Genomic DNA, 25,971 nt, shown 5'->3' on the forward strand with positions numbered 1-25,971 from the left:
GGGGGGATGGGGGGGGGGGGGAATTAGAAGATAAATGAATGTGATTGAAAAAGTCGAAGCCAAGGAGAGAAAATCGAAGCCTTTAGAGTCAAAATCTGGCCAAAGGTTATGTAAAGATCGAACGTAAGATACGAAGCGGAGAGACATGTTGGGAGCCACAGGGGCGTAAGACGCAAGTGAGGGATTGAGAGTTGCGTGGGAGAAGAAATTAATCGTTTAATTACTGAAATGAGACAGGTTGGTCTCCTGTGGTGAGAGGGGAGGGGTGGGAGGAAGGAGGAAGAGGAGGCTAGCCCTGGGTGTCCTCTCGACTGGCATGGGAGAGAGAGAGAGAGAGAGAGAGAGAGAGAGAGAGAGAGAGAGAGAGAGAGAGAGAGAGAGAGAGAGAGAGGTTCAAAACTAATAAAAAAAAAACCCACTAGCAACAGTCTACTTGAACAATGTCCTTCTAACTAACATTTCACAGGTGGGACACACCGTAACGCAGACATGGATTAATTATTTCGCTAAATGATCAGGATATTGTTATCGTCATTTATGCTTTATTGATGTCTCCATGTGTCCCCTGCCTGAAATGAATTACAACCTTACTTAAAAACCAGGAAGGGATGACCCTAGCCCAATATATTCACAAGCAAATATTAACTTATATATCTATCTATCTATGTCTATATATATATATATATATATATATATATATATATATATATATATATATATATATATATATATATATATATCAGTCATATGGTTCAAATTGAAGCGAAAGTCATGTAACAGTGTATATGGCCAGAGGAAATGAACATTCACATATTCCCCCTCACAATAAAGTCTTATGTGTCAGGATGAAGCCGTTCCACAACCCCAGATCACAACCTCACGCCTCACATCACAACCTCACGCCTCACATCACAACCATACGCCCCCCAGCAACACAACCACAGACCCCACAACACACGTAACACTCCCAGATCCACATGCAACACAAGGGTCTAGTTTCAAGACACCCAGAACGCTGTTTTACGATAAGAAGATGGAATCAACTTGTGCCACAGTCAGTACTTGGGTAATTATTTAAAAAAAAAATGGTGATTCAGAGGCGGGAAATATGTATGGAAATTGCTTTGGGGCTGGTGTGTGTGTGTGTGTGTGTGTGTGTGTGTGTGTCAGTAGAGTCAGTATCCCCTCTAGAAGTAGAGTCTTGAAGAAAGATGTCTACACGAAGGCAAAGTCCCATGAAGTCATTGTTCCGTCTCCTTCCAAAGAATATTGTCTTAATTTTTTTATTTTTTGAAGTTTGCTTACTGTACTCTCCATCCCTTCTATGTAGAGTTGATATCAAAGTTCACTGTCTTCCAAATATTGATTTTCATGGCCGTAATATTTGTCTAGTTCCACGCATCTAGTGGAGAATCTTTCAAGTCTCTTAAACGGCTTTTCTGTCCCTTCTAGTGTGTTTAAGATTCTCTCTCTCTCTCTCTCTCTCTCTCTCTCTCTCTCTCTCTCTCTCTCTCTCTCTCTCTCTCATACATACATACATTTAACACCTCCACCATACATAGCACAAACGTGCATTTCGCAACACAAACATACACCCCACAGCATTAACACACGTGTGACAACAACCATACAACAACAATACATGCGTAACAACACAACCATACATGTGTAACAACACAACCACACAACAACCATACATGTGTAACAACACAACCATACAACAACCATACATGCTTAACAACACAACCATTCATGTGTAACAGCACAACCATTGAACAACCATACATGTGTAACAACACAACCATACAACAACCATACATGTGTAACAACACAACCATACAACAACCATACATACAACAGCTTGATCACCTCTACAACCACCTGACGGATGAGGTGTTATGAACACAAAACTCTAAATTGAAATAAGAAAATTGCTTAAATTCATGTTAAGTCTGTACTTAGTTTACGAACTAAAAATCTTAATTGCTTTTTGCATCTGGAAATGAACCCGGAAATTGCATGGCGCTTCCGAAGAAATCGTGCGTGTGTGTGTGTGTGTGTGTGTGTGTGTGTGTGTGTGTGTGTGTGTGTGTGTCTGTGTGTGTGTGTGTGTGTCTGTGTGTGTGTGTGTGTGTGTGCTTATCTGTTTCTGTAAATAAGTCTGTCTGTGTTTGTTCGTGTGCGTGTGTACTTTTGTTTGATCAACCTATTTCCACTGCAACCCTGCCCCCCCCTATCCATTGCCCCTCCACCAACCCTCTACCCCCCCCCCTCTCCCACAACACTCACTCCAACAGTCGACCAGTTCTAACCCAGCAAACCTCATCGACTTAGACACAGAGGAGATGCGCTGATTGGACGATTGTAGATAGGTACACAGACAGATAGATGGCTAGATAGACAGTTATATATATATATATATATATATATATATATATATATATATATATATATATATATATATAGGATGACAGACAGACTTACGAGAGAGAGAGAGAGAGAGAGAGAGAGAGAGAGAGAGAGAGAGAGAGAGAGAGAGAGAGAGAGAGAGAGAGAGAGAGATTATCTCGCAACATATACTCCACACGATCCGAACACCACAGTTTTCCTCCTAACTGCTTCCCTTGGCCTCGGCTACAGCTACAGCTGACCGCGGGGGATCCACAGTGAGGTCGAACGTTAACAGAGCGACACACACCGGTGGACGCATCACTAAACCACAACGTGGGATGCATTGATCTATAACACTCCTCTATACAGCTGTATTGCCATGGATCTATACTGTATCACGTAAACGGCTACAGCAAGTCCCTATATATGCTCTACATCAACAGTGTTGGTGGTACTGTAGGATGAGGTCGTCTACGGCGAGACCAGGGGGTGCCTGAGTCTGGCTACTCTCTCATCTCCCTCTACTGACTATTGCTTCTGCAGAGTTACGACCTGTCTGTGTACACCCCACTCATCACTAAAGTCTCCCTGTAACTCCACGTTTTCTCTTCATTCCTGAGAGATGTGTTTATATACATCTGTTTCTACCAAATGATCTGTTTGTGTATCAGTTGTTCTTGTCTGTTTGTTTGTCTGGCCTCAACTTTAACTTTACTCTTCTCTCTCTCTCTCTCTCTCTCTCTCTCTCTCTCTCTCTCTCTCTCTCTCTCTCTCTCTCTCTCTCTCTCTCTCTCTCTCTCTTCCACCTCCCTATTATAACCCTCGCCAGTAGACTCCTCCCACCTTTGGCCGATCGCTGTCCCAGGTGGTCTCCAGCGGAAGTGCTCGCCAGAGGATAGGTCTCTCCTCCTCCTCCTCCTCTCTCCTCCTCCTCCTCCTCCCTGAGATACGGCTCACATCCATACAACGAGATCTTATATCTATCCTCCTTCCTCCCTCGGGGGTTCCTTCACCGCTTCCCTCCTGACGAAGAACTGTGTATTGACCTACCATACGAAGTCCTTCGCAGGATTTACCTGGAGTCACTCGTGTCCCCTCGCGTAGGTGTGTGTGTGTGTGTGTGTGTGTGTGTGTGTGTGTGTGTGTGTGTGTGTGTGTGTGTGTGTGTGTGTGTGTGTGTGTCTGTGTGTGTGTGTGTGTGTGTGTGTGTGTGTGTGTGCCGTTGTTCATCGTCTATGAAGTACAGTTTACATTATTATTTTCCCAAGGCTTTTCAACGGTGTTAACCATGATGTTGCATTCGACCTTCTCTGTGTAACTTTAATGGTAAAGTTTACACTGAAATTAAAATGAAGTTTAGTCTCTTCCTGACAATGGACTTATGTCCTTGTTCCATTGTGCATGCGTAACGCTATGCAAATGAAGCTGAAATAATGACACGAGATGTGAGACACCAAATTTATCACCAACTGTCATGATAACGAGACTAATAACATCGAAAATAATGATAATTGATGATAATAACAATGAAAGCAATATTGATAATGGTGATGATAACATAATGATGATAATGATAACATCTGATATCGTATACTGTAGTTCAAGGATGCGTCCAAAATTCATAACCCCCACCTCTCTCTCTCACTCTCTCTCTCTCTCTCTCTCTCTCTCTCTCTCTCTCTCTCTCTCTCTCTCTCTCTCTCCCTTGAAAGGGCTGGCGACATATTGCAATTTTCACAAAGTTGCCAGATTGGTCATAAAAGGACAGAAATTAGTTCACTTCTCTCAGGCGACACCTGTCTCCATTTTTTTTCAAGGGTTCGAACCGAAAATTATTCATCATAGGTATTTCAAATGTGGTGATGGATGTAATTTAGATAATGATTATTAGGAAAGGTGTATGAAATTACATACACACATACAAATATTACATCTACACATATACATACAAGCACGCACACACACACACACACACACACACACACACACACACACACACACACACATTTGTATACATATGCATACGTACTCCTAAGAGTCCACGGGGAAAATGAAACACGATAAGTTTCCAAGTGCAGTTTCGTGTAATAATCACATCATCAGGGGAGACACAAGAGAGAAATATAACAGTCAGTTGATATACAGCGAAGAGACGTATAAATACATGTCCACATCATTCGTACGTACAAAACTAGAATAAGCCTCACAAGTTTGGTCACCGCACCTAAAGAAGCACAAAGAACTACCAGAGAAGGTCCAGAGGAGGACAACAGATAAAGATGGTACCAGAATAGAGAGCAGTATGTTCAGAGAAAGACTAGAAGCCTTTGATAAATCCACCATGGAAGAGAGAAAAGTGAGGGGTGACCTGATCACAAGTCTTAAGCTTTTAAACCAGACCAATGACGTAGACGGGGAACAGTTTTTCGAAAGAGTTAGAAGAAGGAGAACCAAAGAACATGTAATGAAATTAAGCAAGGATCACGTTAGAACAGGGTGTGGAAAAATTCATTGATGGTATACGAGTGTAGATGAATGGAAATAACTGAGTTACGAGAACACAAATCTTAACTGTTGTATGATGACAGAGAAAGTTCAGGAGGTGGTCCCATCCCCTCACGAGTGTAGAACTCCCTGCCTATATGGTAGAAGTAGACGATAATACACACACACACACACACACACACACACACACACACGAGTCCCTCATATATAAACCTTCCTGCCATAATTAATACCCACATCTTGCTAGTAACAAGAGACCCATTCTAAGATACCTAAATAAAATCTCTCAATGGGTGAAAAAAAATGTAATTCATTATTGTTAAACAAGCGCAAAGTAACACTAGGATCAGAAGGACATCTTGTGTACCAGAAGGTCGGCCAGGAATGTGGCAGCAGACGCCGACGTACAGTGACACAGAGCCAACTGGGGGAAACAACTGTACGAACATACTCACTCCACATATGCTAAACAGTCTCCAGGGATCTCTTGCATAGCTGTGTCGAGGGAATGAGAAATGCAATGCCTCTGATGGAGAGGGAAACAAAGGAGGAGAGAAAGAGAAGCATTTATATCATATATATATATATATATATATATATATATATATATATATATATATATATATATATATATGTGTGTGTGTGTGTGTGTGTGTGTGTGTGTGTGTGTGTGTGTGTGAGATGGAGAGAAAGATACGATCCCTGTTTCTTCGTATCGTGAAAGGCAACTTCGAAAGGGCAGAAACGGGGGACTTGAAATCCTTCCCTACTGTATCATCACAATCCAAACGTATGAAGAGAGGAAGGTGATGCCAAGTGAGGAGTTTTCCCTCAGACGCTCAGCGTGTGTACCTGACCCTACCTCGCTAAGGAGGGACGGGGCGAGCAGGAATGAATAAAAGATTAGATAAGAAGATGAATTTGCCTCTTATCCAGTGCGAGTTTCAGGAACTCCTAACTGTTCTTGGAATAAGAAACCCCCACAACCTCATCTCATCCTTCAAAGTAGGGGGTGACTTCCCTCCTTAATTCCTGGGATCCTTCGTAAACACACGTCCCATAGTTGGGATGTCATCAGTGGGGACTGGCTAGTCGTCCTAGTGGTCTGGGACGAGGCGAATTCAACCTCAAGCAAAATGCCGACCAGACGAGGTTGTCAGGCCCCTCACATCTTACCTCAGACCGACCTTGCCTTAACCATAGTCGCCCAGAGATGCAAATTGGAGTTACATCGGAGTCTTAGACGCGGATCAGTTGGGATCTTATCTGTCCCAGAGCAAGAGGCAACACAGGCGATATCTCTCAGCCAAGAGGAAGATGGTGAAAGGGTGAAAAGAAATGTCTCACGCTGGAAACCAAAGAGATGATAAGAGAGAGAGATAGTTAGGCTGGTGGTAGAGACTGGCATGAGTCTCAGGCGGGTACCTAGTTACAGATAGTATCTCTCTCTAACAGGATGGGGCTCTTGCGTCTGAGAGAGAGAGAGAGAGAGAGAGAGAGAGAGAGAGAGAGAGAGAGAGAGAGAGAGAGAGAGAGAGAGAGAGAGAGGTCCCTTCCTCAGCTTCTCCCTAAATTTCTGGAGCTAAAGTTCAAAGGTCCCTCCCTACCTGCCTTCCCTTAGAATGCTCCTTAGGTCTTCCCTCATCCTCTACCCCTTTCTGAACCCTCAGATAGGAAGCCCTGAACTCCTACACCTGAAGCCTCAAGATCCGTCCCGAACCCCTTCTAATGTCCCTATCCTGTCCTCTCACTATGTGGCTTCACCCTTAAGCCTCACACGAGAAGCCCTGAAGCCTGAACCCTCACCAGCTTCTCCCTGAAGCCCTGGACGTGATGCTTCTGGCTCTGTTTGGGCCAAGCTGGGGGAAATATGCAGGAGGCTTCGGCCGGTGTGTGTCGCAGCCATCAGTGGGGGATAAGTGGGGAGGAGGCAGGCAAGACTGACTCTCATGTGTGTTGTGTGGGAGATGGATTTTTACTCTCTCTCTCTCTCTCTCTCTCTCTCTCTCTCTCTCTCTCTCTCTCTCTCTCTCTCTCTCTCTCTCTATCAATCTATCTCTCTCTCTCTCTGGAGGAAGGATGCTATTGACCAAGAAAGTGTATTCCCAGTACTTCGCGTCTGAGCACTATGATTTAATGACGTCTTTTCGCAGTGAGCCACTCACTTCAGTGGCTGTCCAATATCTTTCCTATGGCCCATGGTGGTATAGTGTTTTTCCTGCCATACCCACATATGGGCTACTGGCTCTCACTCCAAGACTTACATACAAATCTGTCCATCTTACACGTGACACCACTTGACAACACGTAGCTAATACCAGACGTTCCATGTAAATCTGGATTTTCCTGTGGTGAACACAACGTGTTATCTCTCCCTCTTGGAAGAATCATTCATAAGCGTGTATATATACATGCTTGCATACAGACATACATATAAACATACATGCATACATACAGACATACATATATATACAACGCAGACAGAATGAATGATTTCAAGAAGTTGTACGACAGAAGAGATCGTTCAAGAGATGGGGCCCCATACCATCTACACACCAGACAATATCGTCACCAGGTCAGGTCACCAGGTCGAAGAGAAATCGTCACGACTCAAGGACAAGAGTGGGTAGTCATTACGTACCAACAACCTCAGGAACTAAGACCAAAAACCACCATTAACGACCATCCATACCAACCATTTCCTCCTCCCCCACCATTGACCAGCACCCACAATAACCACCTCCCCTTCCACCACCATCAACCAGTACCCACAACAACCACCTCCCCCTCCACCACCATCAACCAGTACCCACAACAACCACCTCCCCTTCCACCACCATCAACCAGTACCCACAACAACCACCTCCCCCTCCACCACTACCACCAACCACCACAACCACTGTGACAGGGAGGACAAGCTTATACCACCAGAGAATCACCCGCGAGGAGCAAGTGGTTGGTCTTCGGGTCAAGAACGTGCTACACCACCGCATCCTGCCCAGTACCCTGGTAAGTAGCCCCAGCAACGAGCTAAGTTCCCACCGCTCGCGCGTTCCCGTAAGTGCAACTTCTCGTTACGTATCTATAACACGGTTAAACGAGTGTGCTAGCCGGATAAACGAGTGTGCCTGCCGGATAAACGAGTGTGCCTGCCGGATAAACGCAGTTGCCCCCGTGGGGCTTAACAGGAGAGGTCTTGGGGGAAGGGGAGGCGGTGGCGGGATCCTGTTTCCTGGATGCGTGAAGATTAATATGAATGAGGTTTACTGTTAATCACAAAGGAGAAGGTGTATGCATAAATTTGGCATACATTAGGGAAAATTAGTTTACACACACACACACACACACACACACACACACACACACACCATAATGCAGTGAACTGGAAGCTGTTGAAAATATTGAACGAGGAACAAAAGCAAGTTGTGCAGCTGTACGACAGAAACAGAGGGACGTTTGAGGAGCAGATATCAGGAGACGTTGAGGCACAGGGACCCGTGCGTTATCATGCGAGGCTGTAGAGAGGATGATGCACACTGGCAGAGACAGAACAATCTGCGAAAGTGCAAGGCTTCCATGGAAGGTTGAGACAAGTGAGGAGAAGTCAGGATGAGTATATGTATGGTCGTCAAATGGAAATTTAAGAAAAGAAATCGAGACGTGGGAGCAGATGGAAGCAGTACTTCAGGACTTGACTGAACACCTGAGCATCACTGTGACTTTTCGAAAAGCAGTGGAATGGGAGGGAGGTAAACATATGTAAGTCATGATCTTTTAAATTAGTGGATGACCACATTTCAGCCAAAGAGGAAACGGTGAATGGGGATAAGATAATGATTAAAATACATGTAATGGTTATCTACCTGGCAGCTGCGTTGTCTGAGATAAGAAAAAAGGAAAGTGGGAAATATAATAATAAGGACATGACCTGTAATGATCACGCTCGTTATGGAGTTAAGGAACCAGGAGGTAATCAAGCAAGTCAAAAAGATACGAGGAAATCGTTGGGGTTGGCAGATCGAGGGAAGACAGAAAGAGAAGTTAAGATGACAGTCAGATGGTAATGAACACCAGACATCAGATAAGACATGAAGACGGAACAGCTCCACCAGTACTGCAGAGACGCTAGGAAATACAAGTGATGGAAATGTTAGATTGATATTGTTTTATACAAATACAGATGGAACGATAACTAATGGAAAAATAACTGGAGTTCAAGGACCGAATCAGGAAAAAAAAAACTAATATCGCTGGGGTAGCGGAAACAAAACAGATTGCAGAGATAAGGTTTGAACAAATCTGACCGGAAGGTCACATGATTAAAAAGGAGCGAAAGAGAAAACAAAGGAGATGGACTAGTCCTCTTGGTAGAAGAAAGTGTTGAATTTCAGTAATGTACTGGAACATAAGTCATTCAAGAAGTATATAAAAAGAAGAAGAATTTCTAGATACAATTTGAACATCAATGTAATCGTAAATAGATTAGATCCCTCAGATCTACGACCCAATGAATCATATATAACATTAAGGTTTAAGCCATGCAATATAATCGTGACCCAACATTGCTTGCCAGGTCTCCAGCCCAAACGTGTGTCAAGGACTGGTAACCAAGGGACCAGTGGTTCAGTATTCCGATCTTTCGCGGGACGACTTGACCTCATTTGTGAAGGAAAGGTTCCTCCGACTTCGTCTGTTTCGGGCGAGTCTCAGGGAAGGGAGAGTATTGCTTCTTTCCTTGACTGTTTTCGAAAGTCGTTGAGAAAATTCCACCCGAAAAAGATCTCTTTACTTTAGCTTAAAACATATCCACAAATTCTAGGGGAAGTCATATGCTTTACATATAAATAAATCATATGAAGATCATTTCGATTAACAGAAATGGTAAAAACGACAATTCAACTCATATAAACAAAGATCAAAATGGTGGTCAGTAAAATGTACAATTTGTGAGAAAGTTGTGATACTGATATTAAATGATATGAAGCGTGTGACGAACTCAATTAAGGAAGAAGCTCTGAAATGCTCTTATGTTACGAAAACTCTTCTTTAAAGAGTCTGGTATCTTGCTGAACATCTCTTAGAAGTGTTATTAAGTTTGAGGTTAATATAGGTGGGGTTAATTTGCATATGGATGAGGAAAGCTTTGGTAGTTACCTTGAAACAGATTGTGGAGTTGTGTCCAACCGGCAGCTGGGTTAGTAAATGATGATGTTTAGGATATTTTGGTGAGATGGTGCATGGGTTCGAATCCAGGGCGTGGCTGTTGGCCCACACTCAGCCTAGGTGTTCATCCTCCCTTTGGAGCTGATCCATAAATGGGGACCTGTGTGTGTGTGTGTGTGTGTGTGTGTGTGTGTGTGTGTGTGTGTGTGTCTCATAACTATACACTCACACACACACACACACACACACACACACACACACACACACAAGAACTCTCCTCTTCACATATATGACTGTGAACCTTACGTTATACGCAGCTTCGTAAAGACGCCAGCGTGAGCGTATAGGGCCCGGAACCCTCCCTCCCTTCCTTCCCATAAGGTCCGTGGGGGTAGGAGGAGGGAAGGAGGGAAGGGGGGGTGTGGAGGATGGGGGGTCGGGAGTAGAATCTGGCGAAGTGGCTGGACAGGCCGCCGAACCGTCCCGAGACGAAACATGCAAATAACACACCGTGAAACGTCATTTGCATACAAACGATACTTTAGATCACAACGTGTTTCCTCTCCTCATCGCTGTATGGGAGGGAGGCGCCGGCCGCTGAGGAGGAGGAGGAGGAGGAGGAAGAGGAGGTAGAAGCAATATGTTTAGGAGGGAATAGACTCAATGTATACTCTGAATTCGACTGAATATCTATCACTGTAACTTCTTTTCATCATATATATATATAAATATATATATATATATATATATATATATATATATATATATATATATATATATATATATATATATATATATATACACACATGTTTCTTAAATCTTTCTTCTTTCTTGGCTCCAACAAATAGAACAGTTAAGTTGGAATTAAATCGCTTTTCTGCAGGAGGTAATTCGGTTGAAACAGAAGTGGGGCAAGAAAGGACCCTTAACTAACTCTCTAACTTGCCAGCTACCACTATGGCTGAGTTCTCCTAGAGAAATTAGTGGAAGTTAGCACTGTGTTGCCTTTGTGTCCACGGGGGGGGGGGGGGGGGGGGGGGGGGGGGGGCGCTCCTGAGGAAAAGGAGGAGGTGGAGGAGATGGAGGAGGAAGATGTCCTTGGACGAAGTCCGCTTATATGACACTCGTATATGAGCATAAACTACACACACACACACACACACACACACACATACACACACACACACGAAAACGGGGCAACATATCACTGTACATAATTATTCCTGCTTTACACTAATAATACGTTTAATCCCTAATCAACTAGAATAATTCTTGTGGTAAATAAGGAGGGATAATCATACGTATTTGATTATCCTAATCATTATCTTGCGTTCCTGGTAACAGACAGGAAATATCTGCCACAATCATGATCATCGAAGACACAAACAAGTGTCTGTATCACAGATTAAAAAAAGACAACCCAGAGTAGTTAGTTTCCACAAAGACTCACCTTATGCAAGTATCATAATGCAACGTCATAACATGGTATCACTGCAATGAATAAGTATGATGACATCTCCTTTAAGGCCAATATCCATCCTGGGAACAATGGTATTCAACTCTCCTGGTCCGACCTTGCCCTCAGGATCAACTGTGTCATCACAGGGGATCATGATTCCTTACGCAACGGAAGTCAATCGCACAAGGTCACCTTGCTCAATACTCCCTCACCAGATATGCTAATGACGAGCGATAAATATCGAGAAATATTCTCTCTAGAATTATTGTAATATTATACGAAGTCGTGTTGGTTATAATATATGTGTGGTACATATAGTGTCCGTATGTATATATATATATATATATATATATATATATATATATATATATATATATATATATATATATATATATATTACAAAACAACGGGAGGTTATTGGATAGATGTTCACACAGTGGGTGAAATAACTTGATAATTGGATTCATAACAGTAAGAGTAACGATATAAAAGATCTGTGTCTGGCTTCCGCGTTGATTGGTAACGCAGAGGACTAACGTGACCCCAGAAAACATGACCTTACCAACATGACCTGACTCGTGTACCTTCTCTGAGCACCACCGAGTATTGTTACCTTACAGCAGCGTTACCTGGCCACTACTTCTTCCTAGTCATCGTTACCTGGTACTTTGTTACTCAACGTTAGTAATTATCAATCATCTTAAGGTATCTGGCAAACGTTTCGTTGACCGACTCTACCAAACGAACGTTTCCCAGAACAATGCTACTGATAAACGTTACCAGACAAACGTTACATAATTAACGTCACTTTCCCCCAACGGTCATTCATAAGCGTTACTTACTGAATGGTGCTTAAGAAACGTTACTTGACCAGCTTCACCTGGCTAGCGTTACCTACATAAACGTTATCATAGCAAAGCCACCCCAAACAACGTTTTCTTAAACACCATTAATAACCCCACCATTAACTAACGTACTCACTTCACTGTATAATACCACAAACATTATCAAACGTTACTTGACTAACGTGATCAACTCTTGTCTCACCAGCTGGCGGGACGCCCCTGAGCAATCCCCCTCAGCCATAGACCAGCGATGTAGCAATACTCCTCCAGGCGAGAAGGATCTGCCTAAGGAGGCTAAGAGGATCTTCACATATTCCTACGCCAGAAACCTGACGCGATTGGCAGCCAGTTTGCTGCTGCGTCGTCCGAGACACCGAGTCCTGTACGTCAATCGACCATACACCTATCATATAGATCTCTTCTTTCTATCTATATCGAAGCTATCTATCTATCTTGTGTGTCCTTAGTACCGGTATATAGCTCAGATCTACCAATGCTATCTTTTCTATAAGAGTTTTTCTCGTCATTCTATATCATATCAGTCATTATGTCATTCTTTTCTATACACTCTTCTCAATTTTGCGTCTTGTGTTGTTTATCTATTGATCAGCTCATTCTACGAATCCTGTGATCATATCTGTGTAAACCATCTAGTCTATTCCTCTATCATTCCATCCCTTCAGCTATATCTTCTACGCTTTTGTTTGTTTTAACTATAACTTCTATGTCCCTTTAGCTAGAGCTTCTATGTCGTCTAGCGCCTTCCACTTCACTATGCTGAGCAGTTGACCTACATACGGTATAAGCGTCTGGTTGAGAGAAGATAAGAGGCAATATTCCCTACAGTAACGCAAGATGGAAAATTGCAGTACCATTATCCTGCATCTGGGGATCATGTGTCCCTGTGTTCGAAACACATACGTAACTCTAGAAGGACTTAGGTTCAATTTCCTCCGTTCTCACTTTTTTCTTTATACGTCTCTAATGCGGTAGCTTCTCTAAATCAAAAGTAAAGCACGTGTGTGTCTGTATATATATATATATATACATATATATATATATATATATATATATATATATATATATATATATATATATATATATATATGTATATATGTATATATATATATATATATATATATATATATATATATATATATATATATATATATATATATATATATATATATACATATATATATAGTTTAAATAGAAACATAGGCGAAGCTGTGTTATCCTTCTTTCCTTCTTTCTATAACCTTTCCACCTTTATGGATCAGTTCTACACGCACAAGAGGAACTCAAATTGAGTTCTGTTATATTCTCCATCTCACATTCTTCATCTTATTCTTTCGTCTGAGGTGGCCACGACTGGGCCATTTCTTTTTCTTTTGCCTGTGTCACGTCGGCTACGATGATACACGATAATGCTATCGGTTACCTCAAAGGAGTTCGAAATAACCACTTCCTAAAACTCATTTAAACCGTTGTATCTACGCAGTGAAGTGATTCGTACCTTCCAGTAAATCACAGACTCGCAGTAAGTAATTACTATATCTTTCATAAGTTCACCTTGAAGAATTCTCTACAAAGACACCACCTAACCCCCTTCTTTTCTCATCTATGACCCAAGGACACAATCTTCCTGGAACCCATGATACAACCCAGACGCCCGGGTATTCATGCCAAGTCTGAGGCTCTCTTGGGAAAGGAAAAAAAAAAAAAACAAGGTCAGAAATTACGAGGCGAAATTAAAGTTTGGCGTTAGTACCGCCACAGTGGGGACTGGTTACAACGATATGGCACAGTTGGCGGCACACAAGATACGACCTCAATCCTCGCATGTTAATACCCAGTCTGAGAATCTCCTAGGAAAAAAAAAAAAATAGGTTCGAACATTGCAAGACGAAACAGTCTACAGTCAAAGCTGCTACAGTCGGTCTAGGTGTCGTAATATGATACAGTGGGCTGAACACTGCGGTGTTGGTTGTGGAAAGCTTTTGAAACTCTGTCTCTCAGGTCCATTTTTTCGCGTCCTGGTCTGCAGAGAAGTACAAAGACGCGGGAGGGTAAGACATTACTGGCGGCCACCTATCACCAGCGCTCGAAGGTTTCCTCCGCCGGAGGCTGTATGTTAACTACAGACGGCGGAGAGCCGTCGGCCTCCATGGTCTTCCTGCCTACAGATGAGAGCTTCCGCACGAGCATTACCATACAGCCGGGCTAGCTACATAACATCTACATAGCTTCCTGCCACCATAATGAAGACGGGACGGCAGCTGATAAAGTGCGAATTGATAAACCTCCTTGACGGAAACACGAAGAGGATGGACGACCCTCTCTCAGTAACCCAGCAGAACCACAACTTCTGACGGGGGTGGCGAAACTCAACCCCAGTACAAGGCCCTTCCAGACGTCCCCCACCAGTGTTGGTGAGACGAGAGGCAGAGCATCATGTGTGTGCCAGAGTTTTCATCGTTGATGGTCGTTGTTTCCTGGTGTCGTTTAGATTCCGAAGTCATTACCGAGTCAAGATTAACACCTTGAGTAAGACGGGGTGACCTTTGGGCATAAAAAGTCTGGCCTTTGACCTAATCCTTAGCGGTCGGATCAAAGTCCAGGCCATCATACATTAAAGTCTTACCGTCGTGCTCCAGGGTCGTACTACTGTGCTGTAGAAGTTAAGGGAGCGTTTAACTAGAAGCAGCTGGTGAAGTTATTTTTTTTTTTTTTTCTAAAAATCACGTCGGCAAAAATATCTGGACAGATCACCTGATCACCACATGTTTGGTGTCCTCATGAATGAGGTACGTCGGGACGCGACACTGCATCCAAAACTTACAACAGCCCTCAGTGCCGTCCGTACATGGGACTTGCCGTACACAGGACCTGCAGTACACAAGGGTGTAGAGTACAGAATTAGAAGAGAACTCACGGTTAACAAGCCTTATGGATCTTAATGATATAATCAAAGATTTGCTTCGTGTCTCGCTAGAAGTAGTCAGACAAATGTAAGTAGTCAGACAAGTACCTGAACCACACAGGGATGAAGGAAAGACAATACCAATGGCTCTGCATCTCTCCTTAGTCTTAATTCCCTATGATTCCATCATGACAGAGCCAACGCAGCTTCATTTTTTTCCTCCTCCCCCCAACCATCATCTATCTCTTCTTGCTGGCTTGCTTACACACAGCCAGCGAAGTGTCGCCAGAAATGGGCTGTGGTAATGACATCTTCAGTGGGTCTTCTTACCCACTCATGTTGCATAAGGAATGAGGCTGTCAAATATCATGTGAACTCAACAGTGAAGCTGTTAAGCCTCATGTTACCTCATCAATGAGGCTGGTGTGATGTTACCTCATCAATGAGGCTGGTGTGATGTTACCTCATCAATGAGGCTGGTGTGATGTTACCTCATCAATGAGGCTGGTGTGATGTTACCTCATCAATGAGGCTGTTGCACCCCATACTATCTCTACAATGAAACTATCACCCCTCATGCTATCTCAATAATAAAGCTGTCGTGCCTCATGTTTCCTGAACAGCGAGTCCTCATAAACCCTGTCAGAGGTTAGTATACTGGTGAGGATTCTTTATGTCATACAAACATTGTATATCATACAAAGTATCCTCATAAAGTCAGGCGCACACAGGCATATACGAGCGACAGATAAAGATATACATTCTGGTTTTTGGTTTAGGTATCTGTGTAGTATTTTGTGTAAAAGAGAAGTTAAATTCGAGTACAGATTTCCATCTATACTAACATGGGAATGTAAGAATTCATCAGGTGTATTCATATGTATAACACTATAGGCGTACACAAGCAAACGAAAGGCTTTAGCCACTAACCACATGCATAAGTAGAAACATAGTATGTACATACATACATAATGTATATATAAAATACATAGTATATACATACATACATAACGTATACATAAAATACATAGTAGTACATACATGCATAACGTATACATAAAATACATAGTATGTACATACATACATAACGTATACATAAAATACATGGTATATACATACATACATAATGTATACATACATACATACATACATACATCAATATATGTATAAACAGGAACATTGGTACATATCTCCAACACACATGCCTGATCATCACAACAGCTCCGTCTCACAAGCCATTGTACCCAATCGTCGCCACCCTACCTTATACACCTTGCATGATATCTCGCGACACCTTCTGTGTCTTTGAATACACTGTACCCAAGACAGGTGTGTGTGTGTGTGTGTGTGTGTGTGTGTGTGTGTGTGTGTGTGTGTGTGTGACGATGTCCTGAGTAGCGGAACAAGGAAATGAAGGATGCCAGATAAGTTAATACAACGAGTATCGGTAGGGAGCCAGACAAAGGGAAGACTAGAGAGCATTTCCTCAATATCACACCAGCAGCCATGCGATGTTGCTCTCACGTGCACCCTGTTTCATCTTCGTGTGGTCCATTGTGATCATTTCCCGACAGGATGGTCTGAGTCATCTTTGAAAAGCCGAATACCAAACGGTTTATGCGTGACATGCGGGAGGAACGTACGGCGAGATTTCGGGGTGAGGTTGTGTATTTTATTCACCCGTCAGTGCCTGTCAAGTGTCACTCCTTAGGCAAAGGTTGATGACTTCGCCTCACCCTCATCTGGGGTTGGTGGCATTCGGCCCACAGACATACAGTCTCTTCATACAAATTGTTCCTCGTAACCCTAGGGTCGTCCTGGGGTGGGCGCTACGCGCTAGCCCACCCTCTTAACAGAGTTTTCTCATAAGTTCTTTTACTAAAATAATGACTCTCTCACCACTCTCCTTTCCTTTCTGCTTCCATTGCCATCCACTCTCCCTCCGCCTCTCCCTCTATTCTCCCTCCCTCTCTCAATCCACTCTCCCTCCCCTTCATTTTCCTCTCGACTCCCTCTCAGACATAAGCCACCCCACACGAGACGTCGAACTAATTGCCTACAGCTGCAATACTAGCAGCAGAAGCAGCGAGGGAGGGAGGGAGGGAGTTAGCGTGGCTTGTGTGCGTTCAGCGCAGACCGTCTGTGATGTAGGCAGGCAAAGCGGACAGACAAGCTGGTCACCCAACCTACCCACGGCATCCTCTCTCTCTCTCTCTCTCTCTCTCTCTCTCTCTCTCTCTCTCTCTCTCTGATTTCCCTCGTCGTGTTGATGACAATCCTCCTCCCCCCACCCGCCCACCTTCCTCTCCCGGTCGTCCAGAGCAACGCTACACCTGTCACTAATCTACCTGTTGTTCGACGAATATTTTCCAGTCTTGTTGTAAACACCAGCTTTACAGAGTGGGTAGAGGACAACCCTGTTTATCTCCTTTGTGTTCCTCCCTCCCTCTGTGGGATGTTTACTCTTCTTGAGCCTTGGGAAAGCATAATTTCTTTCTTTTTTTTTTCTTTTTAATTACGAACAGGAAAACTGGTTCCAACCAAACAATTCTGAGAACTACCTGAGAGAATTGAAAAATCCTCTTTGCTACATCCGTTTTCTTTACTTATATTGTTATTGTAGACAGCAGTTAAAGGGTCGTTAACAGGAGGATCGAAATGCAAATGACACGGGTTTAATTAAAGGGAGAGGCAAGCCAACTTGAAGCGTCCTGCGGGGAATCCTCTTTCTTCTCTAAAGCATTGTGCGAGACACGTGTTGAACGCTGGACACATACGTTACCACGCAGGACACGTGTCTGCAGTCAGTGACACATGTTAACAACGGTGGACACATGCTAACAACGGTGGACACACGTTAACAACGGTAGACACACGTTAACAACGGTAGACACATGTTAACAACGGTGGACACATGCTAACAACGGTGGACACACGTTAACAACGGTGGATACACGTTAACAACACACGTTAACAACGGTGGACACACGTTAACAACGGTGGACACACGTTAACAACGGTGGACACACGTTAACAACGGTGGACACACGTTAACAACGGTGGACACACGTTAACAACGGTGGACACTCGTTAACAACGGTGGACACTCGTTAACAACGATGGATACACATTAACAACGGTGGACACACGTTAACAACGGTAGACACGCGTTAACAACGGTGGACACGCGTTAACAACGGTGGACACACGTTAACAACGGTCGAGTTCATATGATTTAGACCACTGAAACTTTACAACACATAAGTTTCACGGAGGGAGTCCACCTCATCAGGCGTAAACAATTTTCAAAGTTTTAGATCCGCAAACAAGCAGACAAGCTTGTACACCCTGTTACCACCACGCATGAGTGACTCTGGCAGGCGGTAGCAGGGTGTGCAAGCACACACACACACACACACACACACACACACGAGAAGGCTTCTCCGCAACAAGTCGTTGTTACATCATCATCAACCTTGTGTGTTGTGTGAGTGCATCATCTCCCTCGCCAGCTGGCCTGCGGGCCGACTCTATCATAAAAACATCAATATCACTTATTATTAACTGGTTCCGTAGCCCGCCCTTACTCAGGCAGCGGGGAAGTCGACCTTCCTTGGCTCGAGGAGATGTAGCATTTTGTTCAGTGCATCCTCGAGGGTGCGGGGAGGAGAAGGAGGAGAGAGAGAGAGAGAGAGAGAGAGAGAGAGAGAGAGAGAGAGAGGAGGAGAGAGAGAGTGGAGAGATGATGAAGAGAATGAAGAGAAGAGAGAGAGAGAGAGAGAGGATCGGCAGGACTAGATTATAAGAGTAAGGTAATCGAATACTATTTACTTTGATGTTATCAAGATCCTCAGGTATTCTGATGAAAGATATTGAACACGATGGATGTAATGTGTCTAAATATGGCAAGGTACGGAAAAATATTTCTTGTCACGAATATTTTTTTGAGCCATTTCAGAGGCATACAAATACGTCACCAACTACTCAGACTATCGCAGCTTATTGGCTGTCACGGGTAACTAGTTGTTGGCGACGACACACTTAACGAGATGATAAACGCTGGTTCAGAGTCGTTACGTGTGATGATGTTTGGGGGGGGGTACTTCGAGACTCGGACCTTGTTAAAGTCAAATTAGCTGTTGAATGCACCAGAGAAACGGAAGCTGATAACCATAGATAAATGAAGCAGTAAACAGAACGAGAGAGAGAGAGAGAGAGAGAGAGAGAGAGAGAGAGAGAGAGAGAGAGAGAGAGAGAGAGAGAGAGAGAGAATCGAACACTGAGGGAGGTAAGAGCGAAACAAGGAGGGAATTTATGCACGCGAAGTAAATCCGACCAAAATTCTGCCGACAGCGTTGGCGGTGCGAGCAATATCCACGAGCCGGACGAGTTCGGTAACGCTGGGTAGTCGGTTCGTCGGGAGACGGAGGGCCAGGGAAGGAGGAGGAGGAGGAGGAGGAGCTGTTGCTCCTGCTCCACCGCAGCAGCTGATCCACACCGACAACCTCAATGAGGGTTTGTATCCCATTAAGACAACAGTTCAGACTTTTCAGTTATTCGTGCGCGGAAAATGGGCCACTTCCGCCTCGAGTCTCTCTCTCTCTCTCTCTCTCTCTCTCTCTCTCTCTCTCTCTCTCTCTCTCTCTCCTCCTCCCCATCTTCGGGAGGTGTGGGAGGAGGGAATTTATGGGGGACGAGGGAATAAGGAGGAAGAAGGAGAGAAGGAGAAGGAGGAAGAGGTAGAGAGAGAAAAAAAAGCGATGGACGGTGAGGATTTGTGGTAACGCTTCTCCTGACTAGAATGCAAATTGGTGTGGTTGTTCCGTGGTTCTCGACGTGTCAGAATATTAGATTAGCATTTTTATGTAGCGAGACTTTGAAGCGGAATCGATGGGTGCGCCTGGGAGGTGGCGGCGTGAGAGAGATTTCGACGATGATTGACTGACTGACTGATCACCCCCATTTGCAACTCCTCTCTCTCTCTCTCTCTCTCTCTCTCTCTCTCTCTCTCTCTCTCTTGTATATCGCACTACTATCCTTACGCCATATCGTTCCCTCTGTGTGTGTGTGTGTGTGTGTGTGTGTGTGTGTGTGTCCCCTCACAGCGGGATTGCGACCCGCTGACAGTGAGGTGGCCGTGCGCTTCACCAGGTGACAACACAATAAGGTGCTGACGTCTGGGAGTGTCTTATATAACGTACGTATTTCCCAGCGCACCAGGATGGCCGACACCCATCGACCTCATCGTCTAAGCGTCCTCCATCATGTGGTATATAGAATTCAATCCTGGCCTCCACTTACGATCACACTCAGGATTAAACATGTAGAGAATCTGACCATTTCTGACGAACGTGTGAAGCCTCTTCAGGCGAGGAACAGTTAAACTTATCGACGAGGTGATGACTATAGTGTGGAAATGAGCGAAAATGACCGGTTTATTTTACGAGAAATTTTGTTATATTCAAGTGGGATTAACAGCTAGAATATACCTGGACGACCTATCTTCAGCAGGTGTTCGTCATCTCAATCGCTGAGATCGTGGAAAATTAATGATCACAAAACGTATCATCAAACAACCCAGTGTTTTGCTGCCATGGAAAGAAAATGTCACTATGGCAAGTAAATAGTTTCTTTTTTGATTATAGTGAATCTGGAAGAAAGTATTTCTATTCAAATTATTCGGTCATCTGCTCCACATAATGTTTGTTGCAGTAATACACTACATGAGCGAGTCTGTAGACTCCCTGAGCACGATGGTACGACCCTTGAAAACGACGATACGACCCTTGAGCACGACGATACGACCCTTGAGCACGACCGTACTATGACCCTTGAGCACGACGGTACTACGACCCTTGAGCACGACGGTACTACGACCCTTGAGCACGACGGTGCTACGACCCTTGAGCACGACGGTACGGCCCTTGAGCACGACGGTACTACGACCCTTGAGCACGACGGTACGACCCTAGGGCGTCATGCATTTGCCTAAGAGGTCAGGTTAAAGGTACGTCTATCATACCCAAGGGGTCGTACCATCATATTCAAGGGTCGTACCGTCGTATACAGGTCGACTAACACCTGTTCCTCCCGTCCATCAAGACGCAACGGGCATCTGTGATCCCCTTTTACCTTCACTTTGAAGTTTCAAATAACACAGGCAGGTGAAGGTATTGGGTCGTTCGTCAATTACAGATATTTTCGTAAGTTTACCAAACAGTATCAAATTTCTCAGTATTGCTGATATGAACAATATCTTCATTTTTTCTTTTTTCATTATCCCCCCCCCCCCCCCCCCCAACGCCTCTTGCCCATGTCCACGTCGAAAGTAAAACTTTTCCTCAATAAAAAATGAGAAAGTTTTTCCACACGTTGTATCACTCTGTGAAAGTGGACAAAACTAGTTTAACTACACGCATGAAACAGAAAGGGAATCAAACAAACGCAGTTGGGTGAAACTACATGAAACGATGAAAAATAAGCCCAAAGTAGATAGATAAAGTTAGATGAAATGAAACGGAACATTAAGATACTATGGGACGAGTGAGACGAAATGAAACAAAGAGATTTATAGAAGCATAATCGAATGAAACAGTATGAAACAAAAGTGATATACAGAGATGCGGTCAACTGAAGCCAGGTGAAGCAAAGTGAAACATACAAATACATCGGAGTGTATTAAATAAGAAGAAACCTCACCGACATGTGTTGTAAAACATGCTTCACACTGGAACTCGCTCAAAAGTCACTGTTTACTTCAAAAAAGTTTCGGTGGCCATGACGAGCAGAGATGGTAAAGTTTACCCATATGTCAAACTATCAACAAACATTAACACAATGCTATACAAACATTACACATGGGCAATACTGAACTCTATAATCATAATGATAATTACCTGTTTCTAGTTCAAAACCACGTTTAGTTATCCGATTTTGAACAACCTGTCTAATGAGTGAAATAGTTTTATGTCATTACCCATTTTATATCCACTGGTTAACACTGTCTGTGATGATACCAATGAAGCAGTATGACGTTTGATAAAGTTTAATTACAATAAAACTTATCACAAAATCATGAAATTAAAACAACGACATTCGTAAAGTGTCGGAGAATGTTGAACGTGACCAACTTGACCTTTGAACTTTCAGTGTGTCCGAGAAAGCCAAAGTGTGTGTGTGTGTGTGTGTGTGTGAGTAGGGGGCGTTTAAGTTCCCGTATGTAGCCATTTTTGGTCAGTTGTCCCGACTCCCGTCTTGCCTCAGTCGACCCTTGATCTTGTTAGCGTGAAGGCTGTGTGTGTGTGTGTGTGCTGTGTGCAACCTATACATAATGGGAGGAACCAGAGCTCAACCAAACGTCCATTACAACACAGGTAAGGAAAACATTGTGAGGTTCTGTGCATGATCGAGAAAACATTTACGAAACTTAACGTACGAAAGTAAATGATTTACGACCTAATCCCCCAGTGGCAACACCGATTTCGAATGTACGATAATGATGGTTGACTAAATACGAGGAAATGGTAGAAACAAAACGAAGACACATTTATAAATCAGAGATGGTGGTTTATTGATTGCAGTCACTGTGTTGTCAGAGACTTTTAACCCGGGTTAGGGCGAGCGGTTGAGAAGTAAACAAGGTGGAATGATTAACGTCCAAGTTGATAGTTGTCGGGTCATTACGAGTTTAACCAGAAAATACATCTGTATTAAGGACTAAAAGGCGAAATGTCATACTGTACGCGTTTACCCTCTTTAATAACCAGTTAATCAGATCATAAAAAACATACTAACACTCTAAGTACTTCCAGAAACATTGAGGAAATATAAACTAGTCATTAAAAAGTCTTAAAAGCATACCCGGTTTTAGAGGTGCAGAAGGTTCGTGTCGTCACTTCGAAACCGTGAGGGAGGTGCTTCAGACGTGTCGAAGCCGGCCGGTTCAGAACTCATCCAGTGGCACTCGCCATGACTAGGACTTCGTCTTAGGTAATCCTCGGACGGACGCGTTATGACCCAGATCGGCCTGGTCCTCAGCTTATCAAAAGCTTGTGGGAGGAATACGTCAGTCATGACGAACTACGTCCAAACTTGCGTCCGAGCTCGGCGGGGACGACCACGCAGCCACAACTGGCGGGAAAATGAGGCGGCAGCCAACCAGAACGAGGAGGGTCCATACGACGGATCCTACTGGCCAAGCGAGGTAGTTAATTGACTCGTCTGTTGTTGACGGTACAATCCAAGTGGCTCAAGAGATTTCAGCTTTTCATAGTTGTTTTCGACTTTCCAAAATGCATCGTCGTTATGGCATATACAATGTAATGAAAACAATTACAATACAAAGCATGGAAGTAGATTTTTCTCTTCCATTGATAATTTAGTCAACTTGGGCAAAATTGATGTACCAGTTTTTTTTTACCTAGCGCCATTAGGGGATACTGAACGAAACGGTGTGTGTGTGTGTGTGTGTGTGTGTGTGTGGAGGATTTGAGAAATGGTCTACACAAAGTGTATATTTAGTCGCGTCGTATTGGTGACTGAGACGATTACTAGAAGCAAAATTCCTCTTTGGGTATCGGTAAACGTTTTCAGAAGGCCATCATTGTGGGCTAATTAAATCTAGTCTCTTAATTCACCGTCAGTTTAAGATGATGACGTGTGACGTGACGTATACAATCCGGGGGCCACTCCATAACCACTTCAGTCCCATCAAAACCACTTGAATATGTAATAAAGAAGACGAACGCCCAATGTTTCTATATGCCGTTGCCCAGAACACACACACACACACATTAATCAAAGTTATGACAGTACTATACTGAAGATATATGATGAAAAATGAAACATTTTATTAACACTGGGGAACTTGTTTATATTGAGGCTAATAGATTTTTTTAGTCTCGCTAAATTTGCTCATATTATCATGTACGAGGAGGAAAATATGAAGTGTCAACTGCTTTCGTACATTACATTATTACATGCTTAACAAGCGCTTGATACCGTATCTTCCTTTTCTTATTGGTTTTAGCTATATATATATATATATATATATATATATATATATATATATATATATATATATATATATATATATATATTGTATCTGTGTGAGTTGGTAGATAGATAGTTAAATGAATTGAAAGTAGATGGACTGTATGATAGATAGATAGATATAGGTACTATATCTATATATACGTTTGGTAGAATCATCAAAAGATACAAAGGAAAGTGGATAGCGATCCCCTGATGACAACAAGTCCTTGACGTGGCCAGAGTTCCTAACCAGTCGGTCGTTTGCTGAAGGATTCCCTAATTCGCATGGCATCTCGTCGTCCTTTAAACTTAGCTACGAGGCAGGACTTTGAGGAGGAGAACCAGACGTAAACTTAACATGATCTGGGTCCCTCGGCAGAGCGGGGCTTGCCTTCCCCCACCTACCAATGTGTCCTATCCCAACCCAGACGCCTCTTTGATGATCAGACAGCAAATCTATTTACAGCTGATACGCCAATTGACTAAATGTTATGCAAACGTGGGATTCTAAACTATGCCTGTGTGATCTAATGCCTTTGTATCTTGTGATGATCCTACCTTTCATAAATGACACGTAGGTACGGATTAGCCTTGTGATATCTATACTCGTCAACATGGTTTACCGTGTCGCGTGTGCGTCTCTGTATGTTAATGAGAATGTTCTCTTCATGTAAAGTTTTATGATATTAAAGTTCGAGAGATGCGGGAGCCTCATAAGGACAGAGGTTCGTTCTCGTTTCTCATTCATGAAATTCGTGGCTTTACGTGTATACATAATGAATTAATTGAACTGATTATTAAATTCGGTGTGATTCATTAACGGTCGTGTTGATCGTTGTGATATCTGACGTTACTGGTAATGGGACATCGGCATTAACTCCTGTTCTTAACTTTGTAATTGATGCAGTTTTTTCCCTCGCGAATCCTTGATGGTTTCGTATGTTACTACAAAGATCAGTGAATTCCCCAACCACAGCCATAGCCTTGGGGTCAAATACGCTTCATCCAATAACAGTTTAGTATTAGTATATAAACAGCTGTTGTAGAGTGAGGATTAGCCAATCAGAGGGTTCAGAGGAGGGTATCTATAGAGAGAATACATGAGGATACTGTAATTCAAGGGCCATATATGGAGAGATCATATATGTGGTGTCACATATCATCTTAAACACCTGGGGAATGTGTTCAGGTTTTTCGCATTGGTGTTTATAAACTGTCGATGATAATTTGGTGTTTATAAACTGTCGATGACAACCTGGTGTTTATAAACTGTCGATGACAACCTGGTGTTTATAAACTGTCGATGATAATTTGGTGTTTATAAACTGTTGATGACAATCTGGTGTTTATAAACTGTCTCTGGCGGTCTGAATGATCCAGACGGTGCATAGAGTGACCAACCAATCGACAAATTTCGTGTTGGAGTCACCATAATAATGCTTAAAGCTCATTTTCTTTAACCCATTCGATTACCCCTTTTTTGAAGTTATATTGTAATTAAGAAATTGCTTCTTTCCATCGAAGGATCTACGTTACTTCATAAGTGAGTAAGTGAACCTACTTATAAGTGGCTTCTGTTGTGGCACCTGAGGGTAAAATTTACCATATTCACTTTCCCTTATCTGGCTCAGAGACCAGAGTTATTATGATTA

General features: G+C 43.2%; 1 protein-coding gene across 1 annotated transcript in view; it reads left to right on the plus strand.

The window, feature by feature from the left end:
• Nucleotides 1–22,564: 22,564 nt before the first annotated feature.
• LOC139752684 (uncharacterized) overlaps nt 22,565–25,971 on the plus strand; it is a 201,402-nt gene continuing 197,995 nt past the window's right edge. The window contains exon 1 of the mRNA XM_071668476.1: nt 22,565–22,659. The gene's annotated coding sequence lies outside the window, so the exon portion shown is untranslated. The remainder of the gene's footprint in view (nt 22,660–25,971) is intronic.

This window comes from Panulirus ornatus, chromosome 13 (genome assembly GCF_036320965.1).
Source record: "Panulirus ornatus isolate Po-2019 chromosome 13, ASM3632096v1, whole genome shotgun sequence".
Lineage (NCBI taxonomy): Eukaryota > Metazoa > Arthropoda > Malacostraca > Decapoda > Palinuridae > Panulirus > Panulirus ornatus.